We start from the raw sequence: 11,577 nt of genomic DNA, 5'->3' as shown, positions 1-11,577 counted from the left end.
CCTGAAACTAACACAACATTTTAAATCAACTATACTGCAATAAACATTTTTTTAAAAATTAAAAATTTTTAAAAATTACAAAAAGATATAAAGAACCTACAACTAAAGCAGTTAAGGTGGGGGTGAGGACTAAAAGCTGGTGCTCTAATTTAGATAGACTAAAAAGATACAAATTCTCTGGTTCTGGGCTTCCCCGGTGGCAGAGTGGTTGAGAGTCCGCCCGCCGATGCAGGGGACGTGGGTTCATGCCCCGGTCCGGGAAGATCCCACATGCCGCGGAGCCTGTGGGCCTGTGAGCCATGGCCGCTGAGCCTGCGCGTCCGGAGCCTGTGCTGCACAACGGGAGAGGCCACGACAATGAGAGGCCGGTGTAGCGCACACACACACACACAAAGTTATCTGGTCCTGAAGGAGTGAGACAAGATAAGACCCAAGGTGATGTAATTCATTCATTAGTTAGCCACTACACCTGTCTTGAGATTTTCTGTACTGGGCCTACAATCTAGATGCCAAGGATATAGTGCCTACCAAGATAGACACAATCCCTGCCCTCATGCCACTTACATTCCTTCATTCAGCCAATAGGCATGCATCAGTGCCTTCTGTAAACCAGGCTATGGGCCCAGAAATGGATAAAGGACAATGGGCATGGCTAGGACGGTCCAAGACTCTGAAAGAGGGCAGAGTTAGAGGGGGAAAAGTAAAAAAGCAAACAAAACCATACCCAAAGAACTCCCTGATGGTGAAGTTAAAAAATTTAAAAACTTCTCACTCCAACAGAGGCCACAGGATGAATTCAGAAATACCAGGTTTCTAGAGGCATTTCCATGATGGGTGGGTAGACTGCTCCTTTGGCAATTTATTGTCTGGTGCTTTTTTTCTAGAGACAGAATTCTGGTCTGGATGGAGCATGGCATTTCTTAGGATATTAAGACACAGCATGAAACTCCCTTCTGGTCTTTGTAGGGCTGAGTATCTTTGAATCAGAGAAGGCTCTGGAATCATATCAATTCAGAAGCCTGGCTCACCTGTGAGCTATGGGTCCACAGGCAGGTTATTAAATATCTCTGCAAGCCCCAACTGCCTACCTTGGGCAGGAGATGAACACTTACTTGGTCCCAGGGTGCTGAGGACCAAATGAGAAAAGGCACAGAGAGAGCTCAGTACCCATGACTGTCCAAAGGAAAGCCCTCAAAGAACATTGGCTATAGTTATTACAATAACTTGTTATTCATAACTATGGTCCTTCAGTCTGATTGGTGGAAAGATGAGAGAAGAGAACAACAAGCTTTCTTATTCTGCTCTGTATTTGTTTTACTTCTTTTTGTAAATAAAGTGAGGTTTTTTTTTTTTTTTTTCAGATTTAAAAAGCAGTAGAAAAATGTTGGGAAAATCAGAGAATTACAAAGGAGCATATTAAAATTGTACATAATCCTATTACTCAGAAATCACAGACAATGCTTTGGCATATGTTCTTTCTCTGCATTTACACGGTTGACATCATATGATATATACGGTTTCATAATCTGCTTTTCCATTTAATATAGTATGACTATTACCCCGTGTTTTGAATATGCAGCTAAGACACAGTTTTAATGTCTCTGTAGTACTCCACTCTCTGGCTTTAACACGATTTAAACAGTCCTTTGTCGTTGGATATTTAGGTTGTTCACAATTTTTTTTTTTTTTTGCAATAGTTCCATCAGGAACATTCTCACACATTAATTTTGTGCATAGCTAATTCCTGTAGGACAAATTCCCAGAAGTAGAATTACTGTGACTAAAGATATGCACATTTTTAAAGCTTTAGATACCAAGTGACAAATTGCCCTTCCAAGAGGGGGTACAATGCCTCTTTCCCAGTGCCTTCCCTAACACTGGGCATTGTCATTTTAAAAATCCCTACCAATTTAATAGACCCCAAACGGTATCTCACTGCTATTTCTGCCTCTATGTTCATGCCTAGGGCAGACTCAGGTGCCAAATTATAGAGAACTTGGAATGTAGAAATGCTGGTACAGGCTGGGGTGACAGAAGAGAGGAAGAAATACGCGAAAGGATGTCCCAGAGAAAGAACCATCCAGAGAAAGGGGGGCCAGTATCACATATTTTGGGGCATCCAAATGGTTCCAGTTTGCTTTAGGTTTTGAGCATTTCCTGAGAAGCCCCCTCACGACCTTGCTCTTCAGAAGCCACCAGTCAGAAAGTGAGCTGCTGCCCCTCTACATCTTCTAGACCTTCTGTCCCTTCCCAGGCCAGCTCCCCCTAGGTCCTGCATGTGAGTGCTGAAGGTCCAGCCCCAAGAGTGGGAGCCTTGAGGTAATGAGGCTAATGTGGTCTCCCTCCCTCCCAAAGGCAGCTGAACTAGTTCACACCTCTCAGCATGCATAGAAAAAGAACCAGAATCTCCAGGCAAAGGAAGTACTAGAAATGAGAAGAGCGGACTTGCCCATGCCACATAAACAGGAGAGAGGGTGCAAGGAAGATTTTTTACTCCCAAGAGCTAGATATTCATGTTGATCTTCAGCATTTTCTCTGGAACCAGAGAACAGCCTGTTTTTCATTACCTCGCTGATTTCTACTGAATCTTTCCTAATGACTAAAAAATAGCCAAATCTTAATATGAGAAGTTTTCAACATACACACAAAAAGTACAGAATAAAATAAGGAACCCATATACTTAGCCTCAATAAGACCAATCCATGGCCAATTCTGATTCAGGTACATCCACACGTACTCACCCCCTCATATTATTCTAAAGCAAGTCCTAGACATACTGTTTTGTCATCCGTAAATAACTTCACCACCGTCACCTAAAATATTCACAGTAATTTCTTTACATCATCAAATACCCAGCATTCCAATTTCCAATTTTTGAACGAATGTCAGAATTTTGAGTCATCTTTGGTTTAAATTATGTTTCAAATAAGGTCCTTACATTTTGATTGGTTGTTATGCCTTTTAAGTCCCCTTTAATTTTTTAATTTTTTTTTTTTTATTATTATTTTTTTTTGTGGTACGCGGGCCTCTCACTGTTGTGGCCTCTCCTGCTGCGGAGCACAGGCTCCGGACGCGCAGGCTCAGCGGCCATGGCTCACGGGCCCAGCCGCTCCGCGGCACGTGGGATCTTCCCGGACCGGGGCACGAACCCGTGTCCCCTGTATCCCCAGGCGGACTCTCAACCACTGCGCCACCAGGGAAGCCCAAGTCTCCTTTAATTTATAGATTTCTCTCCATTTCTTTTTTTCCCCTTGCAATTTATTTCTTGAAAAAAATCAAAAAGATTTTTTTTTGTTCTCTAGAGTTTTCTTTTCACAGTCTGCACTTTGCTGACAGCATCCCCACGGTTTTGGCAATTTTGAAAACTCACGTCTTTAGATGCTGTCCTTCTTACTGCCACTCCTTCTTGAACATTCCTTTGAGAGCAAATCTTAGCTGTCTAAGTCCCGTGGTCTGTGTACTCCTGTAGGGCCGGGGCATCTCTCGTTCAGTTTTGGTCACTGCTGTCTCTCACACCCACCACCTGGGCAGCAAGCACACCTGGTTTGTTGGATGAATCGCACGCCTGAAAGAACTATGATTTTCGTTACGTTTCTGCCCTGCACACCCTTGAACGCAGCTTGCAGCCCTGCATTTTGCACTACATGTATTCCCCCCCCCCCACGTGTGGTTAGTGTCTAAGGACAGGATAGACCTCATGCTGGCTTTAAAAACACAGACATTTTCTCCACTGTTCTGTAAGGATGCTCCGCACAGATCAAGATTCTGAGTTACCGACCATAGTTCAAAGGCTGACTGACTCTTCATCCTCTATGGTTCTGGAATGTACATTGGTGCTTTTATTCTCCTGACTAATATTTTATATTATTTTTTAGCAATTTTTTAAACATCTTTATTGGAGTATAATTGCTTTACAGTGGTGTGTTAGTTTCTGCTTTATAACAAAGTGAATCAGTTATACATATACGTATGTCCCCATATCTCTTCCCTCTTGCGTCTCCCTCCCTCCCACCCTCCCTATCCCACCCCTCTAGGTGGTTGCAAAGCACGAAGCTGATCTCCCTGTGCTATGCGGCTGCTTCTCACTAGCTATCTATTTTACGTTTGGTAGTGGATATATGTCCATGGCACTCTCTCACTTTCTGACTAATATTTTAAAAGGTACCTAGTTGTTAACTGAAGAGAAGGAAGGCTTCCCAGACTTTTCCTTGGATATTGAGAAGATATTTAATTCCAGAATAAGGATTTCCTTTAGAGCTCCTGCCCCCTCCCACCCACACCTCCCTAGGGGGTGGAAGTGGAGGTGGTACAAAGTTCTGTAGAGGAGAAACTTAACATTCTATAAGTAAGCGCTTGCTTGCGGAACGAAAGAAGAGCCGTAGCAACGAAGTCTCCATCCCTCTCGTTACATCAAATTGGAGCACATGCTTATTGAATATAGTCAAGTATAGGAAGAATTCTCCTTCAATTTTTTTGCAGACTAGATTAAGTTTTCACTCAGGGCACATAAAAGAGTAAATAAATTAATATTGATCACCTAGGAGGTTATTAGCAGATCAGAGGTTTGTGTCTCCAGACTCAATGAATTTTGGGATGCAATTAAAATAATTGCTAATGCTTGCTGAGTTCAAGCAATGTAATGGAGTATGCGATTAAAATCAAGTCTCCCTTCCACCTAAATCTCTGGTCTCTTTCCCTAGAGGCAACTGCTTACTCTGGTTTCTTACTGTGTGCCAGGTCCTGTGGGCTTACTAATTATTACCAGTTTCTGTTACTATTGCATAAATAGTGTGACCCTATAAAGCAAGTGGACTTGTTCTCCTCATCTTCAGATGAAGTCAATGAGACTCAGTGTGTTTTTCGGTGATTAGCCTAAGGCCACATGTTTAGGTGGGTGGCAGAGCCAAGGGCTCAGAGCAAGCCAGCATTGGATCCCACACCCATTGTTCTTAACCATTAACTCATCCTATCTAGAAATACAAAAATACGACCTACTGATATCCTCAAACAGTAAACTGTAGACTTTCATTTGTCACATTGTTTTGGCCAGTTTGATGGTTTGACTTTCTTTCAAGATGTTAAAACTCTACAGCTTATACAGCATAGTACAGGGAGTTCACCTCTGTACTTAGTGACCACCTAGAGGGGTGGGATAGGGAGGGGTGGGAGGGAGGGTGACAAAAGAGGGAAGAGTTATGGAAACATATGTATATGTATAACTGATTCACTTTGTTGTAAAAGAGAAACTAACACACTATTGTAAAACAGTTATACTCAAATAAAGATGTCAAAGATAAAAAAACAAACAAACTCTACAGCTTACAAGGTTTGTATAAAAAAGAAAAGACATGGTCCCCATTTTATAGGTAAGGAAATTAGGAAGAGAGACGATAGATAGAGCAAGGAGTGGGATGGGGAAGCGAAAGATGAAGAGCTTTGGCAGAAATTTCCAACTTTAATGTGTGTGAGTGTGTGTGTGTATGTGTACAGTACGTAAACCATAGACCCCTTTGACGCTCTGGTAAGACTAGGGATGCCTTCTCAGCATAATGCTTTAAAATGCATAAAATAGGTACAATTCCAAAGGAGACCAACTGCATTGATATACGGTTATCAAAAACTTTAGAAAATAAATGTGTGGCACAGTGATATATAAGCTTCCTTTTCAATGCATTAAATAAGATCTGGTGGCAGGTGTAATCCTAAGGAAATTTAGAAGTACTGATGAGTGTAAATGATATTTTGAGATATCACAACAACTGTAATGTGATATGAAAATATCTGCGATTTCTCTTGGTGACAAAGTCACAGACAATGCAAGTGCTACTGTGGTTTGCTGCCTTGTTTTTTTCCTTTTTTTTTTTTTTTTTTTTTTGTCTTATTCAAGTTCATGGAGCTCTTGAATTCTAGCCAAACACTCCAGGTTCAGACTCTCTCCCCTGTAAGAGGACATGAACAAAGGTTAGAGGGTAATACTTAACCTTCCATCCTGCACCTGCTACTAGTACTATACTTCAGTTCCACATTTTTCTTGTCTAGATGATGCTCTGTTGAGACACTGTAAACAGTAGATTTATTTAAACTACACCCCTTTAAAATATTTTAATTTGAAAAAGTAATAAATGCACATGGTTAAAAGAATCAAACATAAAACAGGATGTACTGAAAAATATGTCCCCTTTCCCAGAATCCCTCCTATATCACTCAGAGCTCTTGTCTGCCAGCAACAGAAACTGACGGCAGAAAAGGAGTTTATGGTGTAGTTCACAGAAGCCACTGAAGGCTGGGGAGACAGGTTCAGGCAGGAACCAAGGGACAAGTGAGGTGAGGCACAGCCAGAAGAGCCCCAGGGACAGCTCTGCTGGGACTGCTGCTGCTGCTGGGTGACTGCCCTGTCCCTGGATGCCCCTGGTCTAACCCACAGCTGCAGTGAAGGTTCACTAATGCTGCTGTGCCTTTGGCTCCTGCTTTTAATGAGCTTGAAACAATAGGTCATGCTTAGGGTATTATTCTGGTTATTTCTATTTTACAGATGAGAAAACTGAGGCCTAGGGAAATTAAGTAATTTGCCTGAGGTCACATGGTGATTACCTCCGACTGAAATCAGAACCAACGTCAGCCTGACTCCAGAACCTGAACCTGTGCTCTTGATCTCCACCTGCTACTCCTTCGTGCTATTCCTGTCACCCGTGGTCTACAGATCCTGCAGCCCCTGCTTTCACTTTTACTTCAACATTAAATTGAGTGGTTTAAAACAATAAATAAATAAATAGAGTGGTTTGAGCCCCTATCCTTTGTAATAACAGGGTCCGAGTCCCTCCCCATCTCAAGAACCATCTTTTTCTTACCTCCTGGGGGCAAATGGACACTTGTTTCTCATCCACCCCTGAGTCAGTTCCTAGCTCTGCCCCTGCCCTCAGTTCACTGTGTGGGAGACTCTTCCCTGGGACAGATACCGTCTTTTTCTTGCATTCTCCAAAGAAATATTAATACTGTGTGAACAGCAGTATTGTTACAGAGGTGGGGTGCTGGCAGAGGGTAGATGCAATGTGAGCTTTTTTTTTTTTTTTTAACAGTGAAGGATGAATTCCAATTTCAGAGACGTTAAAAAATGAAAAAAAAAAGTTTTATCTTAGAGTCAATGAAACATAAGAATTGATTTGACTAAAAGTTGGAGAAGAAATGGATCAGAGATGGTTTTACTTCCTTTCAATGTAGAAAGAAACCCATTTCCTTGATTGGGAGATCACTAGTCTAGGTTAATCTCTCCAGAAGTATTTTATCAGAACTATTCCAAGTTTTGGAGAGAAAGACGTCTCTTCATCCTGCCAAAAATTATTTCGTAGGAGTTCAACTTGTAGTATCACAAAACTAGAGACTGTCGTTTAATTAAAGCGTCCTCTGAAAAGTTCAAACTTTCCAAATACATTGCGATGTCGATATTCTCCATATGCTCTGGAATTTTCAGCCTATAATCTTAATGTTTGATTTTTTTTGAAGGGTAGTTTTTATTTAAAATGAAAGTAATTGCACTAAAGAACACTGTGGAGGAATTTATTGGGCTCAAAGCCCTGTTCCAGGGGTTGATAGGCGAGACAGAGTGAGGTGCCTAGTTCAGGACAATAACATAGTGACATTCATACAGTGACATTAGAGTTTGAAACCTGGTCATAGCTTCCACCTAAACTGTACTTTTCTTTGCACCAAATACTGGCAGTATTTGTCTTCTTATGCTGCCTTTGGTCTTCTTTTAAGTGCGTTCCAAAATTTCCAACGCTTTCTCTAAAATCCGTACTATCTTCAATCACATGTTTCTTGCTTGGAGATTTAAGCAAATCCTTGTTTGTTCTTTGCAATTGTATTCACTACCCAGGAAACAAGCCAACTTGTTTCTGACGGACAGAGGGAAATATGCCAACTTAACCAAGTTTACAATTGCTTTTTGCCATCACATCATAGATTCTTAGGAAATAAGAAAAAATGTTATCTGGGTACTCTTGGCTTTTTGTTACAGCCTTTGCCTTCCTCTCATTTGTAGTAATTGTGATCTTGTTATTCCTCTGTTAGCTGGTGGCTGTGATCACTTGTTGTGTAGTGTTTTTCTTTGACCTTCAGTGCACAGTCGTCAGGGGAGAGGACTCTGCTGGCTGATGGCACCCTCTCCTCCTTTGCTTAGTTACAACAAAAGGCAGATTTACGACTTTGGTTGAAATGCATAGTTTCATAAGAAGGAAAACAGATGATAATTTTAGTATTTAGATGAAGAAGAAAAACAACCTTGAATAAAAGATGAATATTGATTTAAAAAATTTTGTTTACCCAGAATTGCAAAATTGTGCATAATGTGATTTCATTTCAGATTTGTTAACCATGTGCTGATGGAAATTGGCCACGAAGAACACACTTATTTGGGGTTTTAAAGTTTAAAAAAAAAATGAGCTTCTTAAAATTTATGTTGAAACAATAATGATACAACCCTTACTGGTTGGTTGATTTCCTAAATTTCTTACAGAATCCCAAATTTATGACAGTATGACTATACACACCGGCACTGGAAATTCAGGTCACGTTAATGATGAGGTGGATGGTTTTCCTAAAGCTATTCAGTCATCATCTTTTTTAGTAATTCTTTCTTTATAGGGAGAGGATACTGTAATAAATTTACTTTATACTTTCTTTTTTTAAAAAAAAATATTTTTACTTATTTATTTGGCTGCGCCGGGTCTTAGTTGCGGCCCATGGGATCTTCGTTGTAGCACACGGGATCTTTTAGTTGCGGCATGCACGTGGGATCTAGTTCCCTGACCAGGGATCGAACCCGGGCCCCCTGCATTGGGAGTGCGGAGTTCTAGCCACTGGACCACCAGGGAAGTCCCTACTTTATACTTCCTTGGTCATGATCATCCTCAGGTGCGCCTCTCTGATGTTCACCCATTCAATTCAACCAACATTTATTGAGTGCCTATATTCCAGGCACCAGCCTGGCACACACAAATAGATGCATAGTTCCTGACCTCAAGAAGATGGCAGTCTAGCGGGGAGACAGACGCATAAAAAAAAATCATTATAACACAGTGCAGTTAGACTGGGGTTGAATTTGGGGTGTTTCAGAAATTCTTGAGTCACACATTTCAAACAGACTCTTGGGTCACTTCCACAGATGGCTCATTTCCACCGTTATGTTGTGATCCATCCTCCATTTCATCCTGGATTTTTAGCTTACCTTATTTTGCTCTTGTTTCTTCTTTGATTAGACAATCTCCTTAAATACGGCACAAGCATTAAAAGTCATACCGAAAATCTGTATGTGCAGACATGGAAATGGCCCTACACTGATAAGTGAAAAATATGATGTGCCTTAGTAGGCTCAGGCTCAATCCCATTTTTGAAAATATATTTTTAAATATATATATATAAAAATATGTAAAAATATAAATATATCCAACTGGATATTGGATATATGTATTATATATATAAATATATATCCAATATACTTATATATAATTTGAACATATTTGGAAGAATATATGCCCATCTGTTAGCAATGGCTACTTTGGGGAAATGGGTTGGGGAAGGGAGAGACTTCAACTTCTTGTTTCATAGAATTCTGCTCTGATTTTTTTTTTTAACTTAAAAAATTTCTTTAAATATTTTGAAAAAATAAAAATCCAAGTTAGCTCTTTGTTATGCAGAACAATAAGCCCAAACTAAATGAAAGTAGATGTCCTCCTTGGAAACCTTCATCCACCCTTCCCATCTTAATCTCTCCCAACCCCCTGCCTAAATCTTTCCATGAAGCCAGGCTCCCCTAACACACTGAGCATATTCATTCATGTCTTAAGTCAACATGTATTTGTTGACTGCTTACTACAGGTACTGGGAATCCATCAGAGAAAAAAAACCAGCTTCAACCAAGTGGCACATCCCCTCATCTCCCTCTCCTTTGGTCCATGTCTTTTCCGGTCTTCTCTATAGGCTCTTCAAGACCCCTTCCTCCAGGAAGCCCTCCTTTCCTTCTCCCTCCTCTGAACCCTCCTCTGAATCTTACAGTATTTAGTCTATATAAGTCTTTTGAAGAGGCATACCAACTAGACTAAATGTTCTAAGAGAATAGTAATTCGATGACTTAATATTTTTGTACTTTCAGCCTTCATTTATTAATTATATATTGAGTGACTACAATAAGGATAGATTAGGGAAGCTGACACAGATCACATCCACCTGAAGTGGAGAGGAGCTACATGAAACACGTAATGAGGCAGATAACCCCTCCATGAATAGTGTGATGAATAGTATGAAAGAGAAGTAGAGAGCGTCATGAGGATATATACCAGGGAAATAGATGCTGGACTGAGGGCAGGGTTTGGAAGGGCTTCCCTGGGGAAGTCAAATTTAATTAGCTGGGATGTGAAGGAAGAGATGAAGTGCTCAGAGGGAGGGGACCAGGTGGGAAGCATCACGGTGCACAGGAAGTGAAAGATGGCAGGGGTAGCTGTAACCCAGAGAGAGAGAGGTGTAGGGTTAGCAGAGGAGGCTGGAGGGGTAGGCGAGGATCAGATCATACACGACCTTGTACGTCACCTTAACCGATTTGGGCTTCATTCTATGAGGAAGGGGAGCCACTGAATTCTTTTAATTAGAGGATGGACAAGAGCACAGTTATCTTTTAGAAAGGTCCCACTGGCTAATGAGAGGGAGTGGATTAGAGAGAGCGCCTGGGTGTTACCAGCACTCCCCGGCCAGTATGGACTCAACTCTTTGTGGACTGACTGTTAGTGTAGTGAATGCTTTTCCATCAGGTTAACATTTCCCTCTACATCTCGATCTCTTACCATCCATCTGGCACTTTTTCCTAAGGCCTCTTCCCTACCAGTCTTCAAATAACTCTAGAATTTTCCTCTTTTAAGAAAAGGGAAAAAAACGTAAACATGCACTCCACAAGAGAAGCTACCCAAACTGCCAATACATGTGTTGAAAGGCAATCAACTCCATTTGCGCAATCAGTGAACTACAATTATAAAGCACTGCACCACTTACCAGAATGACCCAAATTAGTGACAATACTTAGTTCTGTCAAGGCCAATACGTACTGTTGTCAGGGGCTTTGATCCTCTGCTGGTAAGAGTGTAACTTTGTTCTTGCTCTGTGGAATACTGGCTGTATTTCCTAAAAATGAGCAACATATCTTTACCCTCTGACCCAGCAATTGCACCACAAGACACATACAAAGAAATTCATGGCAGTAGGATTCCTGTGAGCCCCCAAATAAAAACGAAACGTTAACATGGATAAGTAAATTGTGGTATAGTCATACACTGGAATACTATAGAGCAATGGGAAGAAATGAACCACAGCTACACCAAGAGTTTGACATACAGCAAAAAGAAGCCAGGCATAAAAGAATAGGTACTGTGAGTATAATTGCACGAAGGTTTCAATTTAACTGATTGCAATTAGAAACCAGGATAGTGGTTACCTTTGGATAACCGTCACCCCTAAGGAGGGGGAGAGACTGGGAAGGGGTACCAGCATGGGTCTATCTGGGGTGTTCATTGTGTTCTAGTTCTTGACCTGGTG

Source organism: Kogia breviceps, chromosome 10 (assembly GCF_026419965.1).
Source record: "Kogia breviceps isolate mKogBre1 chromosome 10, mKogBre1 haplotype 1, whole genome shotgun sequence".
NCBI lineage: Eukaryota > Metazoa > Chordata > Mammalia > Artiodactyla > Physeteridae > Kogia > Kogia breviceps.
The sequence above is the reverse complement of the archived record's forward strand: the minus strand, read 5'-3'. Positions refer to the sequence as shown.